Below are 12,285 nucleotides of genomic sequence, written 5' to 3' on the forward strand. Positions count from 1 at the left end.
CCTTCGTTCATTCTTTGTCTAACACAGCGTATCGAAACACGCCATTATTTGTACCTAGTATATTATAGTTCACTCTATAAAACAACCAGGAAGAAAATATCGTGCTACAGGCCGAACATAATCAAATATTTGTTTACTACTGGTCATTTTTCTGAAAGTTAATAGTTCATGAATGTATTGATGTGCTTGAAATGTCAAAACTGAATTTATACTACGTTCAATTACCGATGAACCGCATATGATAAACATTCAATCCTTTAAATACTAAAATGCTTTTAAAATATTTTGCAAATTTACCTTTATTTCAAATACCATTCTGGTTGACATGACTTGTAGCATACATGTGTTTTCTCCACCAAATCTATTCATGGAAAAATGACGCACACTGAATAAGTGTTTTAATAAAGCAAGTGTTTTCTCGTTTAGTCATACCCTTCGTAATTTCTTTTCGGGTGAATTAAAGTCTAACCCGCGAAAATTCAAAATGGACAACAAAAAATGAGCTTAAAACTGACTTCGATAAAAGAAATACTGAGACAAACATTCTTCTGACATTTATTCCTTCTTTCTTTCATGATTGGTGATTCAGAAAAGACAACTCGTCTCATTTGGTTGTGGGAGGTTTTCTTTCAGATTAGATTATCTCCTTAAAAATCACACTGAATGTTTTACGTTATGCTTATTATTAAAATACACTTAAAAGAACAGAGTTAATATTACGCCTGAAAACATACGACTCTTGACAAAATGCTATTCTTCATGGTAATAAGAAACATATAAGAGTCGATTTAAACAAATCAATGGTCTTGTTTATAGAACTGATTGGTTTAGGTGTTATGTAGAATATAACATGAATGGTCTTATAATAAGGGATAGATTAAGAGGTGTTGTTTTTCCAAAAATGATGAAGTTCAATGAGATTAGAAGGATCGTTTCGAAGATCATTGAAGTAATCCCGCACACCCGATATCAACAGTTCACACGTAAAATATCAAATATTTACACACCAATTGCGCTTTCATCAATCAACACATATCCTTTAAAGTATTTGAGGTGAGTGCAACATGTTCGAAATACCAGTCATAACAGAAAAACAACGCGTGTGACTGAACAAATGCCGCTTTATAGCGGTAAAATGTCTGTGAAACCGTTAAAACACATCACTGTCGCTGTTCAAACAGTAAAAGTCTGATAAGTTCATCTGTTCTTGATTGTTTTTAGATTTTAAACGCTGTAATCCGATTATCACAGAGAAGCGTATTAGATTTATCAAATTTAAGAAATGCGGTTATTCCGTGTACGAAAAAATGGTAAGTAGAGAAGTCCTTCGGATGCAATTGTGCACTAAACAGACGTGAACTTTTCACTTGTGGCTACGCCATAAATATATAATTTATAAAGCTCACTCGGTGATAAAAAATAACTACACTGAAACAAACAACTATCTTCTGTATAATGACGTTATTTCATGATGATAAACATTCAATCCTTTAAATACTAAAATGCTTTTAAAATATTTTGCAAATTTACCTTTATTTCAAATACCATTCTGGTTGACATGACTTGTAGCATACATGTGTTTTCTCCACCAAATCTATTCATGGAAAAATGACGCACACTGAATAAGTGTTTTAATAAAGCAAGTGTTTTCTCGTTTAGTCATACCCTTCGTAATTTCTTTTCGGGTGAATTAAAGTCTAACCCGCGAAAATTCAAAATGGACAACAAAAAATGAGCTTAAAACTGACTTCGATAAAAGAAATACTGAGACAAACATTCTTCTGACATTTATTCCTTCTTTCTTTCATGATTGGTGATTCAGAAAAGACAACTCGTCTCATTTGGTTGTGGGAGGTTTTCTTTCAGATTAGATTATCTCCTTAAAAATCACACTGAATGTTTTACGTTATGCTTATTATTAAAATACACTTAAAAGAACAGAGTTAATATTACGCCTGAAAACATACGACTCTTGACAAAATGCTATTCTTCATGGTAATAAGAAACATATAAGAGTCGATTTAAACAAATCAATGGTCTTGTTTATAGAACTGATTGGTTTAGGTGTTATGTAGAATATAACATGAATGGTCTTATAATAAGGGATAGATTAAGAGGTGTTGTTTTTCCAAAAATGATGAAGTTCAATGAGATTAGAAGGATCGTTTCGAAGTCATTGAAGTAATCCCGCACACCCGATATCAACAGTTCACACGTAAAATATCAAATATTTACACACCAATTGCGCTTTCATCAATCAACACATATCCTTTAAAGTATTTGAGGTGAGTGCAACATGTTCGAAATACCAGTCATAACAGAAAAACAACGCGTGTGACTGAACAAATGCCGCTTTATAGCGGTAAAATGTCTGTGAAACCGTTAAAACACATCACTGTCGCTGTTCAAACAGTACAAGTCTGATAAGTTCATTTGTTCTTGATTGTTTTTAGATTTTAAACGCTGTAATCCGATTATCACAGAGAAACGTATTAGATTTATCAAATTTAAGAAATGCGGTTATTCCGTGTACGAAAAAATGGTAAGTAGAGAAGTCCTTCGGATGCAATTGTGCACTAAACAGACGTGAACTTTTCACTTGTGGCTACGCCATAAATATATAATTTATAAAGCTCACTCGGTGATAAAAAATAACTACACTGAAACAAACAATTATCTTCTGTATAATGACGTTATTTCATGATGGCGACATCACTTTTAAGTATTTTGTATATATATATATATATATATATATATATATATATATATATATATAGTTTTAAAACCTCTAAAATATTGGGGCCCTGTTTATATTTACACCCGAATTATTGGGTCCACGGTGTATTTATTGGGGCATACCTCAATATTGGGTCAAAGACCCAACATATAAGGACCCAACATAATTGTTTGTTTTAAATGTATCTGCAGGGTCAAATACGTGATTGCAACCTGTATTCCTAAACGCATTTATTGGGTCGCAATTTCACTGTTGGGTCGCCAAATATACACGCACCGTGTTTCGTGTATATTTGTATATTATATTATATATTTTGACCCAATATTGCAATATATTGGGACATCACAATAAAGTGGAAAAGCTATCGTTATTGGTATATGTTATACTTATTTTTTTCCATACACAGTAACAACAAACCTTAACGTAGCAATATAACACCTTAACCGTTTAGTTGATGTACTATTATATAGATGATGACATCATTTTCTATAAATAATTCAATTATTTTTTTTTGCTTGTGAATAGCTTTGAAAATATGATGTAAAATGGAGAATTTGCTCCTTAGGAGCAAAGTTTCCATGTTTCATCGTGTTTTTAAATATCACATTCTACATTCTCTAGATGCGTTAGAATGTGTCTCTATCAGTTATTGGGTAGATGTGAACATTAACATGTAACTCAAAATAATTTAATTCATAGAATAACTCCTATGTCAGCCAGTATAGATCCCAGGAAAAAAAATCAGGCATTCTAGTGCAAGAAAACTTTCTAAATATTACTTTCTATGAAGTTTAATGCTCCTTCCCTAAAAATCTGTTTCTTAAATGCTAAATAATGGTTTATTTTTTTATTTCTTTCCTGTACATCATCGTATCACTTCATAAGCATACAACTTGAATCCAAATGAGACGCCGAGTAATTGGACGTCCCATTCGGATCCAAGCTGGTTGACATTCTGATATGAGTTAACAATCAACATACAATAGGGGAGTGGGTACACTGACGAGCAATGAAAATGCAACAAGTATTTTTGAGTGTAACTACAAAACGTGCATTTTCGTAGACAACAGACCAAGACATATTTCATATTAGTTACCTATGCTACTCCCTGAAATGGGTTTTGTTTTCTGAAATCAACCATGACTGACTACGGCCGGACTTCTGGCGTATTCAACGTCCGCGACGCGCACGCTTTCTTAGCGACGTTTTTAAAATTCGTTTTTACTTTTATTGCACGTGTGCGTTGATTTACTTTATGAAAATCACCTGAAATAGCAAATCTCTAAGAAATAGGCAATGACACGATAAAACAATCGAAAAGTCAGTCTTCAAATTGAACGGTATAACGTCACGGGCTCCGTTTCAGACTGTCCATGACAAGGTACACAGCGTGCAACGCCGTCAAGACAGAATGTCTACCAACGTTAACGTAATCGATTCCTTGCAGCCCAATCGACGACAGAAGACTTGGTCAGGACACGGTGGTAAACCAAAACATTGGAAACTGTGTCAAGAAGACTTAGGGACTACGGTGGAAGTTGTCATCGGCTTTGCAAATTGTCGTGTTGCGCCGTAGCCATCGTATTGAAGTTACAGTCAGCTTGACACAGGCGTGGTAACTGTGTTGCTCTGGGTACCACATCTTGCACACCCGTCTCTCAGGCAATGCCTTGTTTAAATTTTCTTTTTCTGCAGGCATTAAATCTTAACACTTTGCTAGATGAAATGACGACCTTAAGAGATGTGTATATGTTTGCATTCAAAAGATATTGAAGCATATATTCTTTGTTGCGTTTTCATTGCTCGTCAGTGTATAATCCGAAAGCAGACGAAGACAACCAAAAATAACACATAGGCAAAGCAAGTTTGTCGTCACTAAGTATTATCTAACAACTGTCAACAAGTGTGTATGTGTTTAAATTTTCCAAACACTGCTGTCTGGTTGTGAAAGATGTTTGTAAAGCACTGACAAATCCTGACGAGTCCTGACTAGCAATTGTGTATAATTAATCAGAGCTTAAGATAAGGTGTGTATTGCATGTTCTAAAATATCCATTTCTCAATCTATTCCTATGTTTGACCACTTATTAGAATCGCAACCGGATGTTTGGATTCCTAGAACAGGGGGAATGTCTAATATATGGGCATCGCAGATACGGCCACAGTACCACTTCCGGGTTTAATCAGCGTGTTTCCTGGTAGTATCGTGTCAGTGTTACGAAAGCTTTCCATTTTATTAAATCATATTTTAAAGTATTTCAAAACTGGATAAAAATATCTCGAGAACATTTCAAGGATACACCCACTCTTATCCAGAAGCAGTTTTAGCCACTTGTGCCTATTTTATAACAACATGCTGTCGCATTTATAATTCCACAAAGATGTAACGCCCTCGCATTTTTGAAGGAGTAACATTTTTGTGGACTTAAGGTGACGATGTGACATGATGTGAAAATTTCATTAGCACCTTTCTCAACCATTTACCTGTTTATCACGTGTTTTCACGCCCTTGCAAACAGAGTAGACCCAGATCAGGCAGCTCCTAAAGATCTGGGTCTGCTCTGCTTGTTTCACTCAGGGGTGACAAAATTCCAGAATTCCGGATTTTGGGCAAGTGTCCAAAAAAAATAAAAAAATGTTTTGGACACTTGCCCACTCATTCTCAATATGTTTCTAAAACACATTAAGAATTAGTGGGCAAGTGTCAAAAACAAATTATGTTTTTTTCTCAGCTCAAATACAGTTTTCACATAAGCTTGAGTCGGATATTGTTTATGAAATTTGGACCAGGTCTCTTATTCTTGCATGCTCAGACTTTACCCTTCCTCCACACAAGCACAGTGCACCTATTGAAACCTTTGAAACTTAAAGTGGTTGAAAATTTAAATGAAATTAGAGTATGTGCTCCTATAGAGCAAAATGCTCCATTTCCCATGATATTTTTAAAGGTATTCAGACCATCATTTTTTTCAAGTTCATTTTGTGCTCTTTTTTTTTAACTTCATTTTCTATAAATTTGTAAACAATACAAATTTATAGAAAATGAAGTGATGATCTAAAATTAATGTATGAAGTAAATAGGACTGCAACGGTTCACCGAAGTTCGGTTATTTTCGATTCTTTTTTCTCGGTTCGATTTTCGGTTTGTCGCCGCAAAATTTCGGTTCGGTGCGTCAATTTACGGCCATGACGGCCCATTAGACTATACCGCTTATTTGGACCAATCAGCTTGCCGATAATATTCTGCCTACCGTTGTTAGGTAAAAATGTCTGAATTGTGCGATCCACTGGCTGCTTTAAAATCGGCACTTTGGAAGCATTTCGGCTTCTTCAAGAAGGCTTGCAGCATAACTTGATAGTTGATACAGTTGACAGATGTATATATTAGTCTTATTAGATGAATATTGGCAAGTAAATGAGTTGTTTTAAAGTGTTTCTATAATTATCTTGTGTTCCCTATTTCCGAACCGAATAATCGATAACCGAGAGGGTAATAATCGAAACTGAACCGAACCGAGAAGTACCTGTATTGTTGCAGGCCTAGGAGTAAAGTGTTAAGACTTTGGAATAGTCTTGTGTGAATGGAGAAAACGTTCGAACAGAAGCTGATAATCATAATCAGCTTCTACCAAAATGGTTATTTCATTCATTTGATTGAAAAGTCCCAACTGTGAACTGAATACATAACACTTGTAAACAATGTAGTTTGAACTTCAGACCAAGGCTTGTAAGACAATTAACTCTCAAACCAGGACTGGTGGGACATTTTAATCTTAGACCTGGACTAATGAGGCAGCAGGCAGTGCAGTGCTGACCAGATGGAAACAGTTGACCCAACAATGTTATATATATTACTTGCAAAACCCTTAGAATTGTTGGGTCATAAATTTTCTCGCAAAACCTGGTGAAAGTGATGATATATAGTAGACAAAATTGGCTAGGGGCCCAAAAAGAGTCCCTTTAAGCCAAAACAAAAGTGACAGTTAATATGGTTCCGAATTAACCAACAATGTTGCCTAGATGCCCCTTAAGGTTACCTTTAGAGCTAAGAAAGCTACAAGCTGTAATGGAGATCAGTGATCCAACAACATATTATACATGAATACCTGTTGGGTCATAAATTGTTTTCATACAAGTCCTGTTCCCATAGAGACCATGACCATTGAGACAGTTTACTCACAGGCCAAGACTAGTGAGACAGTTTAATCTCAGACCAAGACTAGTGAAGTATCAGGCAGTGCTAACCAAATGGAATTGACACAACAATGTAATATATACTACTTACAAAACCCTAAGAACTGTTGGGTCATTAATTTTTTTGCAAAACCTGATGAAAATGATCATATATAGTAGACAAAATTGGATAGGAACTCTTTTGAATCCCTTTAAGCCAAAACAAAAGTGACAGTTTTGGTCAGACCTCGGGCCAAAAACTTGCTCAGGATGTTTTTCTTGATGATGTCTTGATCGAGTTCAGTCATGGATGGGGCAAGGTCAAAAAATAGGTCAGTAGGTCAAATCTTCGAAAAATCCTGTTTACCCTGTAGGAGCCCCATTTTTTGCCCAATCTTCCTGAAATTCAGTCAGAATATTTGTTTGATGATATCTCAATCGAGTTTGACCATGGGTTGGGCCAGGTCAAAAAGTAGGTCAGTAGGTCAAATCTTTGAAAAATCCTATTTAGGCTTTAAGGGCCACATTTTTTACCCAATCTTCCTGAAACTAGCTCAGGATTATTTCTTGATAATATCTTGATCAAGTTCAATCAAGGGTGGGGCCAGGTCATAAAGTAGGTCAGTAAGTTAAATCTTAAAAAATCACAAACCTTCACCTTTGACATTAGTGCGTAAATGGGCACTCCCAACCCCTATTGCATGCACAATTGTGAAAAAGTGCCTTCATGCTAGACCCAGTCCTTTTGGGGCATGTGTCATGTGACTGTGACAGCTCTTGTTAATCATTTCTTTTTATATGCCCAAAGAAACTTTGGTTGTATTTTGTTATGGCGCATCTTCCGCTTGTCCATCCCTCTGTCTGTTTGTCTGTCAGCCATTCTTGTCCGCTCAATAACTTTAATACTATTCAGCTTAGGGCAACCATGGATTAAAAATTTATGACCCAACAATTCTTAGGGTTTTGCAAGTTATATATATATTACATTGTTGGGTTAATTTTTTTATGACCCAACAATTATTCAGAGTTCTCATGGAATATATAAAAAAATGTATAATACATTGTCTTTTTGTCTGTTAGCCATTCTTGTCCGCTCAATAACTTTAATACTATTCAGCTTAGGGCAACCATGGATTAAAAAATTATGACCCAACAATTCTTGGAGTTTTGCAAGTTATATATATATTACATTGTTGGGTCAATTGTTTTATGACCCAACAATTATTCAGAGTTCTCATGGAATATATAAAAAAATGTATAATACATTGTTGGGTCACCAATCTCAAATACTACCAGTAGCTATCTTTAATTTGAAGGTTATGTTATCGGGCACCAAGGCAACACTTAATTAGGGACCAAATCAATGTCAATGTCACAGTTATCTGATATATAGAATGCCTGTGCACTCAAACATTTCTGCTCAATACCGTAACTTGAATAACTCGATCAATAGGTCATCGCCACCGTGATCTTTAATCTAGTCAGTACCATTAATTGAAACGCATTCAGCTAAGGACTACCTTATGTGGTGTTATAGATGATCATGGTCTGTAGTTGATGCTTATTTTTATACCCCCAGAAACCAAGTTCGAGAAGGGGTATATAGGAGTTGGCATTGTCGTTGTTGTCGTCATTATCATGGTTGGTGTAGGCATGAAAAACTTTAACCTTGGCTATAACTTCTTTGTTCTTGAAGCTACTGCAATGAAACTTCACACAGCTGTTTACAATCACAAGGGCTTTAATCTGACCAAGAGCCATAACTCTGTGATGCTTTGTTGTCAGAATTATGTTTATGGTCTTGGGAAATAATAGACGAGAGTTGACCTCCATGCACGGGACTTATAGTTTTGAATTGTCTCTTCAAGACGATTATTGAGTAATAGCCCATAATAACAAAACCTTGTTGTGTCAGGAGCTGGGGCAGAAGTACTGATGGTTCTAGGGTTTTTGTGTCACCTGCTGTAGGCAGAAGGTGACACTAAACGATCACTTCTCTGGCGTCTGTCTTAGTCCGTCTGTCCAGCCGTCTGTCCGTCCATCTGTCTGTCCGTCACACTTTTCATGTCACGCGTTTTAGCTCACCTGAGCAAAGCTCAGGATGAGCTACTGTGATCGCTCGAGGCATCCAATAAATCGACTATTATTCTTTTGATATAATTAGAAATAATATAAATGATAATATAAATATAAGAAATGAACGCCTACTCGCTACATTTCAACGGGTATATGAATACAACAGGTCGCATGCATAGTTAATGTAAACCCCTTCGGGGTTTACGAACTCTGCACGCGACCTGTTGTATTCATATACCCGAGAACAGACGCGAGAAGGCGTTCATTTCTTAATTGAAATTAAGTTTTAAATTTTATTCATAATTACACCTGTAATAGCCTATAGGACTTATTCTTTTTGGCTGAAATCTGTTAAGGTTTGGGGTTAGTGTTGTAATGCACTGTTGCTCCATGAAATAATATTTGCCCTAGGAAGCTTATATGTGACGTCGTTTGAAAAAATGGGACCAATTGCGGGACAAAAAATGCAAACTTAGATCAGACGCCGCTCATTCTGCGCGACGTCTGATCAAAGTCTGCACTTTTTGTCACCCATAGACGTGTAGAGAAAACATTTTCTCTCTCTGTGTGTGAAGATTAAACTAAAAAATAACGACACATGTGTGAAAACAGCTGATATATAATGTCACCATGTTTTCCGCAATTGGTCCCATTTTCTCAGACGACGTCACATATTTGAAATGGAAGTGCCCTGTATGCTGAACATAGATTCTGCATAGATACTGTTTCAAACAATTGATAATTTTAGTCAAATTTCACAGGATTTGAACTGAGTCATTTTTAGTTTAAATCTGATTGATAGTTGAAATATTTGCTGTAGGGAGCTTATATTTGAAATGGAGATGCAATGGAAGGCTGAATATAGATACTTCATAATTAAAGATGATGAAAATATGTTTTATCCAAATTTTAACCCTTTACCTGTTTAATGTTCATGTAAAAAAAAACTCTGCCTACTATGCATATATTATTAGATCATTTTCATAGTTTGTGAATTATACTTGTAATTTGTAGAACAATATCCAGACTACAATATTTTATGTTGCAAACAGAGCAGTGTAGTGGACATGATATTTATTATCATATGTTAATATAATAAACACCATGTCCACTACAGACCATAGTTATCTCCCCTTGATGTGTTAAAGTAGGCAAAATAAGCCCTGTCCGGGATTCTTCTTTGTTATTATTCAACAAATCTTTATCAAACTTTCAGAAATTAATGGCCATGTTGTAAACTTTCGCCTCTGTGAATTTGGTACGGGTCACATGACCCTGACCAGAGTTATCTCCCCTTGATGTGTTAAAGTAGGCAAAATTAGCTTTGTCCGGCCTAACTCCAGGGCAAAAAACCTAGACATGGAGGGGATGTACTTATTTCAAACAGTTAGCTCTAGGCGAGCTTTGCTCTTTGTTACTTTTTGTTGTATAAATGGTACAACATGTATTTTTATGCCCCCTCTCTTAAAAAAGGGGGGGGGGGCATATAGATTTGCCTTTGTCCGTCCGTCTGTCTGTCTGTCTGTCTGTCATTCCGTCTGTCTGTACGTTCCGAAAAGTTTGTGTCGCGTGTATCTCAAAAACCGTTAGTAGTTCAGACTTGAAACTTCATGGATGTAATACTCTGGGTGGGAACTTGCGCACCTGGGTATTTTCATCCGGCCAAAATTGATATTTACGGAGTTATGGGCCTTGATTTTGTGAAAAAATGGCATTTTTAGTTTGTGTCATCTGTAACTCTAAAAGCCTTTGTGTGCAGACTTGAACTTCATGGATGTATTACTCAGGGTGTGAACTTGTGCACCTGGGTATTTTCATCCGGCCAAAATTTATATTTACGGAGTTTTGGGCCTTGATTTAGTGAAAAAACGGCATTTTTAGTTTGTGTCATCCGTAACTCTAAAAGTATTTGTAGTACAGACTTGAAATTTCATGGATGTATTATTCAGGGTATGAACTTGTGCACCTGGGTATTTATCCGGCCAAAATTTATATTTACGGAGTTATGGGCCTTGATTTAGTGAAAAAGCGGCATTTTTAGTTTGTGTCGTCCATAACTCTAAAAGCGTTTGTAGTAGTGACTTAAAACTGCATGGGTGTATTATTTAGGGTGTCAATTTGTGCACCTGAGTATTTTTAGCCAGCTAAAATGTATTTTTACGGAGTTATGGGCCTTGATTTAGTGAAAAATCTGCATTTTTGACAAAGCACTAGTGGGGGCATCTGTGTCCTATGGACACGTTTTCTAGTTCATAAAAGAGTTCTTTAAGAATAAAAGTTAAAATGAAATTTTAGCTTTGTCTGATTTATTCCCAAATCATTTGAATTTTATGTATTATTAACTTGGAGGTGTGTTTCTTGAGGCTAGGAAATCCAGTCCCTACCTAGGTTTACAGACCGCTTAAAACTAGCACCTAGGTTTGGAAAGGTTGGGGAATAATCTTTCGTAGGCAAGCAAGGTCATTTTGCTAAAAGCTAGATCGTTTCTTTTTAAGCAAGATTAAAATCTACCTCTGCCTTCCTCTTACTTTGAGAGTCTAGCTGAAGGAAACGCACATCTGATGACTTTAAAAAGTAGGACCCATGCAAACATTTTTGGACTGATTTTTCAACGAAAAAAATCGTCTATTAAAATAGTGATGTCCGGGCGGGCGGGCGTCCGCACAGGACCACCTTTTGGTAAAAGTGCTATAATTATTTTATCCTTCAATGGATTGCTTCCATATTTGGACAGTTGCTTCATTGGATAGTCCCTTTCATGTGACATTGACCTTGACCTACTTTTTGCCCCGGAAAATCCGTCCATAATGCGTTTCTCGATTTTATTTTTTTAGCCCACCTGAGCACAGCTCGGGGTGAGCTTTTGTGAACGAGCGTGGTCAACAATTTGCTAATAACCTAATAACCACTTTATAGGCCAGAATTTAGAACCTTGTGTCGCCAAACTTGCTCATAATGTTTTCTATTGATAATATCTCGACCGGAAGCTTTTTTTTCTTCACTATTAGATCTATTTAGACAAATAATTGATATTTTGTTCCATGTTTAGGTCAATTATTTCAGGGTGACATGGCTTACGAGCATGTGCAAATAAACAAACTAGCTATAGCTTAGGTGGCCGAACTTACGTACTTCAAGGGGCTAGCTCACGTAAGAAGACTTTAAAAATTCCAATCGTAGTCACACGGCCTGTAAACGTGGGCGCCACCTCTTTTTATGCCCCCAGAATCTGTGATTCGGGGGCATATAGGTTTTGCCCTGTCTGTCTGTTTGTCTGTCTGTGTCACGAAAACTTAACC

Source organism: Mya arenaria, chromosome 14 (genome assembly GCF_026914265.1).
Source record: "Mya arenaria isolate MELC-2E11 chromosome 14, ASM2691426v1".
NCBI lineage: Eukaryota > Metazoa > Mollusca > Bivalvia > Myida > Myidae > Mya > Mya arenaria.